The 17473-nt window shown below is 36.6% G+C and overlaps 1 protein-coding gene across 8 annotated transcripts in view; it reads left to right on the top strand.

The window, feature by feature from the left end:
* The window catches only part of DNM3 (dynamin 3), a 576796-nt gene that overhangs the window by 442539 nt on the left and 116784 nt on the right, over positions 1 to 17473 (top strand). The gene's annotated exons all lie outside the window — the stretch shown is intronic.

Raw genomic sequence — 17473 nt, 5'->3', positions numbered from 1 at the left:
AAGGCCAGACTCTGTCAAACTTTTAGAGGAAAACATAGGCAGAACACTCTATGACACAAATCACAGCAAGATCCTTTTTGACCCACCTCCTATAGAAATGGAAATAAAGACAAAAATAAACACATGGGACCTAATGAATCTTAAAAGCTTTTGCACAGCAAAGGAAACCATAAACAAGACCAAAAGACAACCCTCAGAATGGGAGAAAATATTTGCAAATGGAGCAACTGACAAAGGATTAATCTCCAAAATTTATAAGCAGCTCATGCAGCTCAATAACAAAAAAAAAACAACCCAATCCAAAAATGGGCAGAAGACCTAAATAGACATTTCTCCACAGAAGATATACAGACTGCCAACAAACACATGAAAGGATGCTCAACATCTTTACTCATTAGAGAAATGCAAATCAAAACTACAATGAGATATCATCTCACACCAGTCAGAATGGCCATCATCAAAAAATCTAAAACAATAAATGCTGGAGAGGGTGTGGAGAAAAGGGAACCCTCTTGCACTTCTGGTGGGAATGTGAATTGGTACAGCCACTATGGAGAACAGTATGGAGGTTCCTTAAAAAACTACAAATAGAACTACCATATGACCCAGCAATCCCACTACTGGGCATATACCCTGAGAAAAACCATAATTCAAAAAAAGTCATGTACCAAAATGTTCATTGCAGCTCTATTTACAGTAGCCAGGAGATGGAAACAACCTAAGTGTCCATCATCATCGGATGAATGGATAAAGAAGATGTGGCACATATATACAATGGAATATTACTCAGCCATAAAAAGAAACGAAATTGAGCTGTTTGTAATGAGGTGGATGGACCTAGAGTCTGTCAAACAGAGTGAAGTAAGTCAGAAAGAGAAAGACGAATACTGTATGCTGACACATATATATGGAATTTAAGAAAAAAAAGGTCATGAAGAACATGGGGTAAGACAGGAATAAAGACGCAGACCTACTAGAGAATGGACTTGAGGATATGGGGAGGGGTAAGGGTAAGCTGTGACAAAGCGAAAGAGCGGCATGGACATATATACACTACCAAACGTAAGGTAGATAGCTAGTGGGAAGCAGCCGCATAGCACAGGGAGATCAGCTAGGTGCTTTGTGACTGCCTGGAGGGGTGGGATAGGGAGGGTGGGAGGGAGACGCAAAAGGGAGGGGATATGGGAACATATGTATATGTATAACTGATTAAATTTGTTATAAAGCAGAAAAAAAAAAGAAATGAGGAAAAAAAGCTCTCTAGAGATCACTGAGCTCCCTCAACTCATGCACTTAAGAATATTAATTATAAGCCTGTTTTTTTATAATATCAATTTATAAATCAGAAATCTTTTTGTGACCTAACATTTCATGTTTAATATATTTTTATTTTTCCTAGTTGATTTACTGTGAAACCAACTTTCCCATAAAAAATGTCCTTAGTGACTATACCTGCTGAGAGAAAATATTGTGAAGGTTTTAATTATATATCTTGCCTATAAATTATATTATTCTGCTTCAGTTTGCTCCATTCAGAGGGAAACTATTTACTGGCATGTGTAATTAACTTTAATTAACATACATAGGCTTAGTAAAGGAAACTGACATGGCACAAGCCTTGGTAGGAAATGTTAGTCACACTCTGCAACTAATTGTGAGTAGATGTATGGTTTCATAAAGGAAATATTTGCAAAGCCTACTGGAGCAAGTTTTTTCCTTTTCTTTTCTTTTCCTAATTTTGAAACTGCCTATGTTTATTTCTTAGAACCTGAGGAAAATACTGTTCACTTAAAAGAACTGTCTCAAAAAATGCAGTCGCAGAGAGTAGTTTTGAGTATTCAAACACAGAATCTGCTTTTTCTATCCGTGTGTTTGTTAAATCCATACATATTTATTAGCACACTGCCAATTATATCCATTGTTAGAAATTAAAAATGAAACATTAGAAAAAATTAGCTTATTATATCAATTAAAAATAATGGTAATGAATCAGTTTCATATTAACATAAATAGTATGTTTTATGGAAAATATTTTTTTAAATATCAGTGAGAAGGGTAGCTTTTTTTTTTACAGTTTTATAAATTTCTTTAATGTGTAGCTTAATAGAAGATGGCTGGATTCTCATATGTGCTTCTGCTCTTAATCTGTTGGAATATGTTGTTTTGGTTGAAGTATATGAAGAAACTCTTGTCTCACACAGATCTGTAGTTAGAAAGGGAAGAATATTTTTCACAGCAGCTTTTTCACATTCTGTGGATTTTCTTCTTTGATACCTCAGCAAAATGCAACATGTGATAGTTTCCAAAAAGTTAGTTGCAGTGTGAAATCTGAAATCATGTCAATGAACTTTTTATATTCTGTTACATTAATCCACTGGTCTACTGTACACTTTAAATGGATATTTTACTTATGAGTGATTCTGTAACATCACACATTTTGTCATTTGGAAAATATTGGTTCATTTATTCATACAGATCTCAATGTTTCGCATTTCATTATACAGTATTTTCATTATATTCATTAATATCACCACCAATGTCATCAGAAATGGGGGAGCTGTCAAGCCCATTTTGGGAGATACAAGGTTTCCAAAATTTGAGGCTCAATTTTATCATTGGTTATAAATGCTGTCAGTTGTCTTCCTCTAAAAGATAGGCTCATTTTGTTCATTTTGAGAAAATTTCTGCCAAAACTCAAGTTTGTTAACCATAGATTGACTGTTGGACTTTCAAGTAAAAATGGCATCCCATGAAAAAACTAGGTACTTCAGCTTACAGTTTAATTGCACCCTTTGCTTGAGAAAATCACTTCAGTATGCAGCAGAAGTGCTTATGCAGACCTCCCATTTTTGACATAAAATAATAGAAAGATGTATGCTCAGGGTCTAGATTTTTAAAAGTTAATGTTTTTACTACTTCAGCAGGATATCCTTAAGTGAAGCTGGCTTTTTTTTTGAACTGTAAGTTCTTGGCAATGAAGAGTACAATGACTCTCAGTGCAGCTTCATGACATTGTCTTGACTGGTGCTAAATCACCCAATCTTGCTCTTGCACCATCAGTACAAATGTTAACACATTTGTTGCAGATAAATCATGAGATTCGAAAAAAATTGTACTTTGACTATTTCAGCAACACTTATTAATTAATAAGTATTTCTATTAAAATGAAGGTCTTTAAGGATTAGTTGGTACTGATACTGGACAAATATAACAAAAACAAGTGTAGTCATTCTTTAAATTTGTCCATTTTAAGACAAAAGTATAATTCTGCAGATGAGATTTTTAATTCATGCTTCATGTTAGCAACCAAATCTTTAATTGGACAAGTTACTCTATCATTGGAAAATGACAGGAATTTCTTTTTACTCACTTTTTTTTTTTTTTTTTTTTGCGGTACACGGGCCTCTCACTGTTGTGGCCTCTCCCATTGCGGAGCACAGGCTCCGGATGTGCAGGCTAAGCGGCCATGGCTCATGGGCCCAGCCGCTCCGTGGCATGTGGGATCTTCCCGGACCGGGGCACGAACCCGTGTCCCCTGCATCGGCAGGCGGACTCTCAACCACTGCGCCACCAGGGAAGCCCCTTTACTCACTTTTTATCCAGCAAGTATTCACCAATATCAAGTGCAAAATTTTTATTTATTAGCCTCTCAGCTACAGTGTGCACTTCTCTAGCTGTTGCAGTACAGTGACTTATCTCGTAAGATGCTTCAAGGGCTTTTTCACTGCTACTTTGAAAAACTCTAACAAACAATATTTGGATTTCAAAGAATATATCATATCTCTGTTTAAAATACGTGACTTCTTTTTTTTAATGTCCAACAATTGGTCTTAAAATGATGCTGTAACTTAACTGGCATTATAATGCTATTCAAAAGTGTTTAATTGCATAAGACAGTAAGGTAAATTATAAACATTAATAAAGACAAGGAAAAGGAATAGCTTTAATTCTATTTTTATTTCGTATTTATACAAGACAAAAATGTATACATATAGGTTTGTGTGTCTCCACATAGGCATGAAGGAAACTTTAGGATTTCAAAATAACAATTTACTGGATCATAATGAAGTCACAAAGATTATAGCAAGTGTAAATTAAAAATAGCTGTTAAGAGCACAATAGAAATACTGAGAACACATGAGTTAATCTCTGGAAAAGCACATACTTCCTCTGAAAATTCTGGATAACACGAGAGTACACCAGCTCATCTTCCATTAACTGCCGGAGTGATGACATCATCACATGTCATCACAGCTTCTAGCGAACTCCTCTGAACATTCATAACAAATGAAAGTGAAAAAAATTAAGTAATATTATTATAAAAGTTGTTTTGGGGCTTCCCTGGTGGCGCAGTGGTTGAGAGTCCGTCTGCCGATGCAGGGGACATGGGTTCGTGTCCCGGTCTGGGAAGATCCCACATGCCACGGAGCGGCTGGGCCCATGAGCCATGGCTGCTTAGCCTGTGCGTCCGGAGCCTGTGCTCCGCAATGGGAGAGGCCACAACAGTGAGAGGCCCACGTACCAAAAAAAAAAAAAAAATCCAAAACAGTTATGGAATTTCCAGAACATTTGTTTACTCCCCTTATCTGGCATTGGTCTTTTACCAGTGATTATACTGAGGAAGATGGGTGACCATGAGAGAAATCATCAAGTAGCTTTGGGTTGAAAAGGAGGTGAAGATGTTGGAAATGTGTTGATTTCCAAGAAGCATATGTGGAAATGAAGATGTGACTAAAGAGAGTATCCCTATCACCAAGAACATAGACATTTCCCCTGATCTCTAATTCTGTCCAAAAGTGAAAAGATCCAGGGCCTCAGTCTCAAATGAGAGAACTCCTCTGGTAATCTGGGGAAAGATATCAAATATATCCTTTTTCCTTCCCTTCCACTGTGATAGGTTTGAGAAGTGATGAAACACAGGAAATATTGAGCTACTGTTAGGTGGGTTTTTACTAAATGTTGTATATGTAAAGGATTATTTGGTCAATATCCTTCATCTTAAATCAAAACAGTCAGAAATTTAAAGTAGAGAATTTTCTCCTAAAGCACAGTTTTTCAAGCTTTCTGTGGTAAAGAACTTTTAAATAAAAGGTTTTTTTCAGTCTCTTCAGAACCATACATAGTCCCACTGCACAGCCAGTATTCAGCTTAAACTGCATGTGACTCCCCTCATGAGTTTAACAACACCCAAACTGGTCTAAACTCTACTCAATAAGGCTCATCCACTGATCACGGCTTGGATGTCATGCAGTGTCTGACAACTACAAAAACTTCCAGCTGCTTTTTCTCAGGTTCTGTACTTTAAATGTATTGTAGACCAGTAACAAGCAGTTCTCAGACCTCAAGTACTGCTCTGCTGTTGACCATCACAAATAGGGAGTTGAATTTGCCACACACACTCCCTAGTAGAGATTAATTATTTCTAGACAGTTATGGCCTGTAATTTGTGTAGCTGTTGCTAGACACACAGTGGAGCTAGTTACAGTAATGTGGGCTGACCAGGTAGAATCATTCAAAGTGTATGTCATTTACATCTCGGATTAGTGCCCATGGTCCAGATACTGATTTTGGCTTTTCCTATAAAACACAAAATGATGTTAAATTACTGGCTAGGTCAAATTAACTCATCTCTATTTAAAAAAATTTTTTATTGAAGTACAGTTGATGTACAATATTACATAAGTTACAGGTGTACAGTATAGTGATACACAATTTTTAAAGATTGTACTCCATTTTAGTTATTCTAAAATATTGGTTATATTCCCTGTGTTGTACAATATATCCTTGTAGCTTATTTTATACATAGTAGTTTTTACTCTTAATTCCCTACCTCTATATTGCCCCTTCCCCCTCCTCTCTCCCTGCTGGTAACCACTAATTTGTTCTCATGTGGCTTCTTCTTATACCTGAATTGTTAATGAGGAGAAAGCAACCTGAGAAAGATGCTCTTACTGATACTTCAACTTTCCTGTTCTTTTTTAAACTATTAATACTTTGTCCTGCTGACTTCTTTTGCCCCTCTCCACAGAGCTGTTTATTTTTTCTTCCACATGACTTGACTGGTGTAAAACTCTGAGAACAAATACAGATTTCCAGCCCTTGGAAATCCAGGTAGTGCATTCGAGCCAGAGGCCTGAGAAGGGAAACGGTCAGCTGCTGTTAGTCCTTTAGATTTCCTGGCTCCATGAGAACACCTATAATATAGTTCCTTAAAAATCATATATTGTTATAAGATAATTTTCGTTTCCCAACAAACGTCTTCCCAAAGGCTATTTCCTTACTGAATCATTTTAAGTTTGACCTGTCATTTTATGATTAACCTTTTATGTTTAAGAAAAGCATGAAAGTTGTCTTATAGAGTTGAAGGATTCACGTTCTTTATTGCCTTTCCAAGAGGGTCAAACTAGTAATGGGTAAAAGTGACTCTGAAAAAAGATATAAGCTCATCATTAGAAAGAGATGTCTAGTATTTTTAATATTTTTATATATTACATATATATTTTATATTTTTATTATAGCCTTTTAAAAATAGAATGGGCAAGTTGTGAATTAGCAAGCCTCCCCCATTGCCAGAGCACTTTGAGCAGAAGCTAGATTAAAAACATATTGGTAGGGTGATCATAATGTATCCTCACTTTTGGGAGTAAAAGGGGACACTATTACTAATTATGCTAGAATAATAGCTAGCAATAAGCCGACATGGTCTGGGGGAAAAAAAAAGGATAAATGGTCAAGGCTACATGTTGATGATGTCATAGAGTCCTGCCTTATTTATAGGGGAATTTGGTTTAGGTGACCTCTATGGTACATGCCAACTTAACTACATAAACCTGTTTTATACACAATTATTTTCCTATAGTTTTTTTATGATTACTTATTTTGTTAGTATTCCCTAAATAGGATGGAGTTTGAAGTACATTATTAAGCAGTAAAGTTTAAACTATGCTTGGCAAGATTTTTTTTTTTTTTTTCGGTACGCGGGCCTCTCACTGTTGTGGCCTCTCCCGTTGTGGAGCACAGCCTCCGGACGCGCAGGCTCAGCGGCCATGGCTCACGGGCCCAGGCGCTCCGCGGCATGTGGGATCTTCCCGGACCGGGGCATGAACCCGTGTCCCCTGCATCGGCAGGCGGACTCTCAACCACTGCGCCACCAGGGAAGCCCTTGGCAAGATTTTTGTGTAAATTGTGTTGTACTTCTTTTAAATCTTGTAACAGAAATTACACACACACATATTCTAATTTATATATAAATTAAATTACTTAGTATAATGGCCCATTCCCTAATTGTCCTTTATGAGTGAGAGTTCATGCTAATTATAATTTTCCAGCCTTGAAAGTGATATTTATAACTGATGCCTTCAACCTGCCCCTGGGATTCTTCTTATGAATTGGAGAATCAGAGTATTTCCAGAATCAGAAATGGGGATTCTCACTTTCATATTAGGTAAACTGGTATAAATTATAATAAATGGTGTGAGAACTAAAAGTTAGACAAAAAGCAAGATAGTTTCTTTGAGAAGAAAGCATGCCTAACTATTCTATGAGCTCTTTGGGAAGTTAAATATATGGCAATAAAGAATGATCAATGGATGTACAATGTGGGGAGTATACCCAGTATTTTGTAATAACTGTAAATGGAATGTAACCTTTAAAAATTGTATAAAAAATTAAAAATTAAATTAAAAAAAGAATAATCAATGAATAACTACACATATAAGTTTTCAAGTAATCATTAGCAAAGTTTTACTATAAAGTTTATGAAATTGAGGGTTTATTGGTTTTTTTTTTTTTAATGTGGCTAGGAAACTCTTCAAGAAGGTAGGTTGAGGGTGGAAATTAGCCAACTTATCAGCACTTTATTGAACACCTTATAATGTGCTGGGATCTGTGGTAGGGGCTAGAAGAAACAAAAATGGTCCTTGTTCTCTGCATTCATGATTTTCATAGTGTATTGGGACGAGATGGGTATTTCTGTCAATGGCATAGTATAATAACTGAGATTTCCCAGCACCCTAATTTCCTACATTTCCAATGCACAAACTAGTCTTAACATCTGTGTAAATAATCTGAAATACATTGCGAAAAACTCAAATTCTGTAGATCCATCTCCCTTGGGCAGTGAAAAAACAATCTTTAGAAGACCTCACAGGGCTTTTGTAGTGAGTAAGAAAATGGCAGACTAATTGCAATGTGAGAAAACATGAGGTGTCATGTATTAGAGGAAAGTGATCCAAACTCTCTTTAAGACTCTTGGAATCTGGTTAAGTGCAGTGAGTGAAAAGGACCTAGGAATCTCTGTAGACTAGCCCTGAAAGTATCTAGCAACATGTTGATATGGTCAGGGGGATATCATCAAGAATTGAAAATGTCGTGCTTTTATACAAAACCATGTTGTTTTATAACCTAAAACATTACATTAAAAGCTTTTCAGTCAATTGCAAGAAAAGGTATAATATAAAAAGATAAGATCCTGTGAGTGAAAATTAAAATAATCGATGAGATTAGGAGAATTACCTTGCATATCATAGCAAGAGGATTAGGATGCTTTATTCTGTAAAAATGAGAAATGTTTTTAAAGTGTTGATGTCATTAGATTATGTTACTATGATTTTCCCCCATGAAATTTTAAACTACTAGAACTTTGATAGATCTTTGGATAAAAATATAGGCTGCACTACAGTCCTGTCAATTATAGACCTTAATAGATTACATTAGCCCCAAAAGGTGGTGCAGATACATCTCAAGCAATTTATATAAAATTATGGTTGCATCAAAAATTAGCCTGTTCCTGAGGAAAAGCATCTCTGAGTTCAGAAATTGACGGCAAGGGAGACCTCTTTGCCTTTTCTGATATGTTTCCTACTTTCTCTCACACATATGGAATACTCTTGTGTTGATCCTAGATTTGACCCAGAGTTATGTTTTTCTTTTACTCTGTTCAAAGTACAGTAGACTTAAAATGACAAAGTGCTTATAAAAATATTTTATGGTCTATTTTCCTTAGATGCATAAATTCCTTGACCAGGGTCAATATTTCCTAAATTTTTATCACAATTTATAATTTATGGCCACTTTGCAGGAATGCATGTTACCATTACTGTTTCATAATAAGCAGCACATACAGTTGACTTCAGGGAAACGTTCACTACTTATTCTTTGACATGCTGTGGAGGAGAAGGCAAGTTTCTGTGATTCATTAGCCCTTTTCTTCATAAACATCCCTGCTTTATCCTGCCTTCAGTTACAAATCAGGAGCATCAGCATGTGAGTTATTGCATAAGTATACAAACTCAGCCTGTGTCACATTGCACCATTGGCTTCACTGCCTTTCATGTTCTGCTGTGTTTCCATAGTGAACCCCAGCACATGCTGACTAGAGAAGAACCCCAGCAGCTCGGAGTGCTTGATTTAATTTGGAGGTTAGAATGTTCTTTCTCTGGTAGTTTGTATTATCACTGTGGTTTTTCTAGTCTATGAGGTCAGTCTCCCCATGCTTCACCTGGGGAGGCAGGCCAGTTTTCTTGTTGTTGAAATTTGTTTTGCTTATTTTAACTAGCAATCTGGTTTTATAAACATATTCCTGCCAGACTGTGTATCATTTTTCTCCTTTCAGTATAGGAAATGAATGAGTGTGCATGTTGAGAAAAGGATTGATGCTTCATCACCTTTGGAGGGTGCAATTCATTTATGAGAAAGCTTGAGAATAATAATTTTATGCTGGATTGAAAACTAATGTGGGGCATTTAAAATTCCTTTTAATACACTGATGTTGATAGTAAAACCCTATTCATTTGAAATGCACAAGTTTAAAAAAAATGTTTGATTAACTTTGGGTAGTAGAATAGTATAATACCCAGTGCAAGGGCTTTTATTTCTCTGCCTAGGCACAGTATAGCATGTGAGTATTTGCACTTGAATAATTTCTAAATCAGCACAAAACCACTAGCAAACTCATGACCTTGGTGCATTTGCATTGCTGTTGTCCTCCTTACTGTGTCTTGAGTATGTTAAGCTTTATGCTGTCTGAGGGCCTTTGCATTTGTCTGGAATGTTCTTCCCCCAGAAATTCTCATGAGTCACATCCCCCTCTTCAATTCTTGATTCTTTTCAAATGACATCACCTCATTTCTGACTACCCTCTCTAAAAAGGCACTTCTATCATTCTGTCCCCTTCTCCTGCTCTATTTTGTTCATAACACATTACTTTTTGATATGTTTACTCTTTTTTGTTTTCTATCTTCCCCATTTGAGTGTAAGTTCTGTGAAAGCAAGAATTTAATCTCATTTGTTCATTGCTATATCCTCAGTGCCCAGAACAGTGCCTGGCATAGAGTAGTTATTCTGCAGTGAATGAGTGGGTGGATGAGTGACTGAATAGATTTTGGTATTGCTTATTATTACCCTTGAGCTTGCTGCTTGCTGGGTTTTTTCCTCAGTTTTAAGCATTAGTCAACATTTATTTAATGGTAACTGCATGTTCTGTGAGGATATAAAAAAATGGTACTGAATAATTATATAGAACTTTTTACTTTACAATTCATTTTCGCTTATATTCCTTTATTTTGTTAAACATTTAGGTAGCCATCCAAAAGAGATTCCAGATTAATAATCAAAGGAAATAAAACATTCATGAAAAGTTTGTAAAGAGAGACACTAAAACCAAAATTATTGAAATTAATAGTATCCAAGTTTTGGATACACACGCACACACACACACGCACAAACACAGTGAGATATGAAAGGAATAGTTCAAACCAAGCATTATTAATTAAGTTTTCATGAAATACTTTTGTGAATGAGGTAAAAGGACGGATTGAAATAGAATTCCACATACAAAGACTGGAATATGGGAAGTCTTGGTCAAAGATAGAAAATTGTGTTCTGAGAACAGCAAGTTTTGCTTTGATAGGAAGAGATATTTATAACTGGCAGTTATGAAAACTGAATATGTTAAGATTTTCTGTGTATGTGGTGATGGAGAGGAACAATGTGTTAGCAGAATTAAATTATAGGAAGTTTTGAAGCTGGTCTGAAAAAGTTTTGAAGCTAGGGAACAAGGGACTCCAGCTTTTTAGAAGGGAGTTGACAGTAGTATGGAGAGGAATATACTTCTGATGAACCACAGTGTGGGCTGAAAGGAAGTAAGTTGAAATACACAGAAAGGAGCCTGGGATGTTGTTGAAATGTTCCAAGAGATGGTAAAATGACAGAGTTCCAGATGGACTATCCACTTGGAATTTGTTTCTTTTCTCCAAGGTCCACAAATTAATCATCATAACGGCAATGTCTCAAGAGCAGAGTTACCAGAAAAATGGTACCCCAAATAGAGATTAGGTAACTTGTGAGCCAACATCCCCATTTTCCTCAGTGTAAGCATGCCTAAAACTTTGCTTCCACAAAGTGTTTTAGAGCCCAAAGTATTGATGCCTATTGTTTAGCACTGTAAATTACTTTGTAAATAGCTATCACGCTCAATATAAGTAATTATTACTCATTTTTAAAGCGTATTAACAAACTGGATCTTAGTATTTTCTTTATGAGTCAAGCTGATTTGCAGACCTAACTGTAATTTACTACAGTTCTGTTCTTGAATGTTAGCTTCTTTGTTTGGCAGTATTGTACTTGTTTCTTCTTTAGTGATACGTTTAACAATACGATGTACTTTTGTTCATCCCATTTCTTTGCTCTGAAATTTTGGAATTATATAACATCAAGATTGAAAGGGACCAAGAGATGTCATATTTCATCGCTAGGCAAGACCATGTCTAAAATATATTAGCAAGATGAAAATCTATTATACTTCCTTCCATGACTGTTTTTTTAAATTAATTTTTATTGGAATATAGTTGCTTTACAATGTTGTGTTAGTTTTTGCTGGACAGCAAAGTGAATCAGCTATACGTATACATATATCCCCTCTTTTTGGGATTTCCTTCCCATTTAGGTCACCACAGAGCACTGAGTAGAGTTCCCTGTGCTATACAGTAGGTTCTCGTTAGTTATCTATTTTATATATAGTAGTGTATATATGTCAATCTCAATCTCCCAATTCATCCCACCCTCCTTCCCCCACCCCCATATCCATACCTCTGTTCTCTACATCTGTGTCTCTATTTCTGCTTTGCAAATAAGTTCACCTGTATCATTTTTCCACATATAAGTGATATTATACAATATTTGTTTTTCTCTTTCTGACTTACTTCACTCTGTAGGACAGTTTCTAGGTCCATCCACATCTCTGAAAATTGCACAGTTTTGTTCTTTTTATGGCTGAGTAATATTCCATTGTATATATGTAATCACATCTTCTTTATCCATTCTTCTGTTGTTGGACATTTAGGTTGCTTCCATGTCCTGGCTATTGTAAATTTAATGACTGTCTATCCCAGTGTTTTTACCAAGCTCAGGACAGAGAGCTATGGAGGGGCTCGAATTTCTGATTGATCTTGTCCATTGCTCGTCCTCACTGCTCATTCTGTCTACCTTCTTCTTCAGTCTTTCTTTCTCGGTTAGTTACATCATTTAGATATTGCCTTGTTAGCTAATAGCTTTCTCCAGGAACAATTGCATTTTAATGATAATTACTTCCAGGCACCATGCTAAATGCTTTTCATACATTATTTCAAATCCTTTAAAACCCTCTTAGATAGTACTATCCTCAGTTATCAACAAGGAAATCGAGACCCTGAGAACTTGAGTAATTTGCCCAAAGTCACAAAACTAACATACGATTAACAAGTTCCAGAGTTAGAATTTCTCTGATTCCAAAGTCTATGCTCTTTCTGTCACATCACACAATGATTCATGCAGAAACCTAAAGATCTCAAGACTCAAAAGAATGAAACTGCCAGAAACAAAACTGGTTGGTGAAAGTTTTGATATGGGATAAGGATATTATGGGTAGGATAAAACTGTTCACCTACTCCACGTATTGAAAAGCCACTTTATTTCTTTCTATCAGGAAGCATATTTTGTTAGACCATTGGAATGTTAGGCTTAAGTCTACTTGGAGATAGTCTCAGATTCCTTATTTGCAGATAACAGTTCATCATTCTTATCTGGTAACTTTTACAGCCAGTAGAAACCCATATGTGTTCCTCATATGGAGGAAGAAGAAAAGGACAGTCCTCCAGCCCAGGTACCTGGACAGCTTATGGGGCGTCTCAGGCAGGTTTCACCTTTGGGTCGGACCTCTTTTTATGCCCACACAGCTCCAGCCACATGGCATCAACTTGCACCTGTTTACTCCAGATCTTCTTCCTTCCCAGGTATCAGCCACCTTATATCCTTCTAGCTACAGATGGAGACCTGATTATCAGAGTTTCACTTGAATTACTGGAAAATTCTTCCTCATGTCTCTGTGCCACATTTTCTCTCAGTTTTTCCATCAGTGGCAATGGCTAATTAAATGCAAGGGGCTTCAGAGTGCTGCAAAGAGTGCTTTGCCTGCTAGTTTCATCTTGAAAACACCTTCCTCTAGCCTTTTAACCTCATCTGTCTCCTCTTAATCACCTTGGAGGTTCTCTACACCTCCCTCATGTATGGACTCCATTGCTTTAGTTGGGTTCCAAAACTGGGCACAGTGGTTGGCGGGACTTGACCAATGAAGTATTCAAGGCAGCAATTACTTATATTCTTTGTTTGTGACTGATTCTCCGTTGCTACATCCTGAAGTTGTTTTAGTTATTCCTTTCCATTCTCATAGAAAACCAACTTAACCTTGATTTTATTGAGATTTAGAGGGGTCATTTTCTAAGTTTAGCAGGGAAAGAGGTGAACTTCACCAGGAAAGGGCTGTGTTTTCTTCTTCCTCGGCTAAAAAGTGACTTGGGGTTGCCTTTATGTTTTCCTTGTGGTTAAAAAGGTGCAATTGCTTGTTTTGCAATAGGTTTTCTTCTGTGTTGTATGCAATTTTCTCTTTTATACCTTTTTTCCCTTTAAAATTAAATCCAGTAAACTGTGAAAGAAAGAGAAGTGAAATAATCTCCACAGCTGCTGAGTTTTCGTGGGAGGGAAAGACATCTCAATTTTAAAGTTAGTCTTAAAACATGAAATCATTGTCCTTTCAAACAGCTGTCTGGTCAAAAACTCCTTGGTAGTGTTCATTTTTAAACAGCAATTTTTAAAAACCACTAGGAGCTTTGTAAAGATTTCCTTTATCTGGTTATGAATTATTTTCAGTCTTTTGAGTAATTGTTAAATGATGAAACTTACTGGAATGAAACAGATGTCTGTTTTTTCTTTTGTTGTTTAGGCAGAAGGGGGAAGTGTCATTGGGATATTGGGACTTACTTGATACCTTGACAGTGAAGTCTAAATAAATTATTATTAGTATCTTAGCATTCCATTCACCATCAATTTTTATACATACTGCCGGAATATAAGCTTCATGAGAATAGGGACCTTGTCTGTCCTATTCACCATGTGTCCCTCAGGGCCTAGCACAATACCTGGCACATAGCTTCTCAACAAATGTTTATTAAACAAGTAAATCAATAAATGAATGCCACAAGAACCATTATACAGAATGACATGTCATATAACCAGTTACATACTTCATCCATCCGTCTGTTATATTTTACAGAGACACTTGGTGTGGAAATCTTCCTTAATAGAAACTTGGAGGTTGAAGATGTATCTCACAATCTCTACTGTTTTTATTAGTCCTTTATGGATCTTTTACCCAGGATTTTTATGTAAATCATCTCTGACATTGTTTATATTTCTACCACCTCTAGAAGTAATAAATTCCCTAAACAGAAGATGTAGTTCAACTCAAATGATGTATAAGTAAGTCATTAGGGGAACATAGAGAAGAGGATAATTTATGTAATTAATGCTACCTGGGGAAGATTCAGAGGAAGGAATATATGAGTTGAGGCTCTAAGGATGAGCGGAAGTTTGCCAGGTGGTAAAGAAGGTAGGAGGACATAAGCAGCATTGAATGAAAAGGCCTGAAGGATGAAAAGGCATGCCGTGGGACCCCTGGTCATAGACCCACCATCATCATCATCATCATCAACACATTCTGCATAAATATTGGATTGCAAAAACAACTTTTTAAAATGATATTATATTATTGGCTAATTTGCCTGCTATTGGTTATGCCCAAGTAGACACATGACCTGTGATTGTTTGGCTTGTCCTCCTATGGGAAATACATAATGAGGCTAATAAGCTGTATTAAAATAAAGTAAACTAATTCACATGGTACATTGCATCACAGCCACATGTAATATGGTCATTATTTATTATCTTGAGATACCAGTCCCACATCTCCAGCTGCCTATTGGGCATTTTCACTCAGAAGGCCTACTTTCACTTCCTGTTTATAACCCATCTGAAACCAAAACTATGAACCTCTCTTCAACGCTACCCCTCACTGTTGGAGTTTTAGGGGGCCAGTAAATCACACTCTTTTCTCCCCTTCTCCAGTTCAGATTTGTTGTTGTTGTTGCTGTTTTTGGAAGCACAGGAAACAAACAGATAAGTCATGAAACAAATGGATCTAGATCTGTGGCCAGGTGTCTTGCTAATACTTCAGCCCCCAATAATCATAGCCAAAGCAGAGTGACCACAGACCTCTCCCACAAGGCAGAACTCACCAGAGCATCTTGGAATGAGAGAGAATTGCATGTGTCCCATGGACACAGGCTTGCTCAATTTCTCTTTTATAACCCATCAATCAAATCAATCAGTCCTCCTCCTCTTTTGCAGGAGAAACCATGAAGTCCGGGGGAAAGGGGCCAGGAGCAGAAGGGCTTTCAAGCAACCAGGTCTTTACAGTTCCTACTAAGGAATCCAAACTTTCTATTTTTATTTAGATTACCTTCTTAAATTGTGTGACATCAGATTATTTTAGCATTTGGGTATGAGGAAGAATATTTAGATATAAAATATGCTATATTTTAAGAATTTCCACCACTTAAATTTTAATCTGCCTTCTTTATGACCTTTCTCATCATACATAAGACCCCACAGTTATAACCAAAATTCATGCTTTCAGCTCTTTTATTGTGTCAGTGATTAACACTGACATGGACTTGGCACCATGGCTGTTGGCAGCCAGAGAAAGTCAGGAGTGGTGGTGACTCAGCTGATTCTGCAGCTGCACTTACAGTAAATGTGTTTTGCAATGCTCTTATATTTTAAAATATTTTTTATAAAAATTAAATTTTTTTCATTTAAAAATTTTATTTCTTCACCTTTTTCTCTTCACTGTGTCAAGGAAAGGAAATACTAAAGACTGAGTATCAAAATTGGTGATCTTTATCCTACTACAGTGGGAAGCCATTGATGGGGTTGCGTTTGGCTACAGAATGGAGAGTAGGAGAGAAGCAGGTCTAGGAGTTAGGAGTTTTGTGTAGCAGTCCAGGTGAAAGATGATTGTGTCCTGGACTAGAATGGAGGCAGTGGAGATGAAATAAAGGAGATTCATTAGGGGGCTGTGTTGACAGACGGACTGATTGAAACTGAAGTGCGGGAAAAAGAGACGTCCAGAATGACACGTATCTAGCACAAGCAACTAGTTGGAAGGGGACACCATATACTAATACGAGGAAACTTTGGAGGAAGAGAAGATTTGAGAGTAAATCAAGATTTTGAAAGTGGAAATATCCAGAATTTAACTGTAGCTTGGAGGAGAAGTCTGGGATTTGTGAGTGGTCAATTTATACATGGTACTGAATGCAAGTGGTCTCTTTACAGTATTCCTCACAAAAACTTCTCTTAGGAAAAACCCTACTTGGTAGTGGTGGCTGGATCTTTTTTTCTATTATGGAGGTATAATTGACATATAACTTTATATTGGTTTCAGGTGTGCAACATAATGATTTGATATCTGTATATATTGTGAAACGGTCTCCACAAGTCTAGTTAACATCCGTCTCCACACAGTTACAAATTTTTTTCTTGTGGCGAGAACTTCTAAGATTTACTCTCAGCAACTTTCACATATGCAATGCAGTATTATTAACTATGATCACCATGCTCTGATCACCATTACATCTCCATGATTTATTTCTTTTTTAACTGGAAGTTTGTATCTCTTGCCCACCACACCATGCCCTGCTTTTGGCAATCAACAATCTGTTCTTTGTATCTATGAGCTCAGTTTTTTGTTTTGTGCTTTATAAGATTTGACATATAAGAGAGATCATACAATATTTGTCTTTGTCTGTGAGACTTATTTTACCTAGCATTATACGCACACACACACACACATACACACACACACATTTTCTTTATCCGCTCATCCTTTGATGGACACGTAGGTTGTTTCCATGTCTTTTGAGTTTAATGTCTTACTTTTCTTTGGATAAATACCCAGAAGTGAATTGCTAGATCGTACTGTAGTTCTATTTTTAATTTCTTGAGGAACCTTCATACTCTTCCATAGTGAGTGCTCCAGTTTACATTCCCACCAACCGTGTACAAGGGTTCCCTTTTCTCCACATCCTTGCCAACATTTCTT

This window comes from Mesoplodon densirostris, chromosome 2 (genome assembly GCF_025265405.1).
Source record: "Mesoplodon densirostris isolate mMesDen1 chromosome 2, mMesDen1 primary haplotype, whole genome shotgun sequence".
NCBI lineage: Eukaryota > Metazoa > Chordata > Mammalia > Artiodactyla > Ziphiidae > Mesoplodon > Mesoplodon densirostris.
The sequence above is the reverse complement of the archived record's forward strand: the minus strand, read 5'-3'. Positions and strand labels throughout refer to the sequence as shown.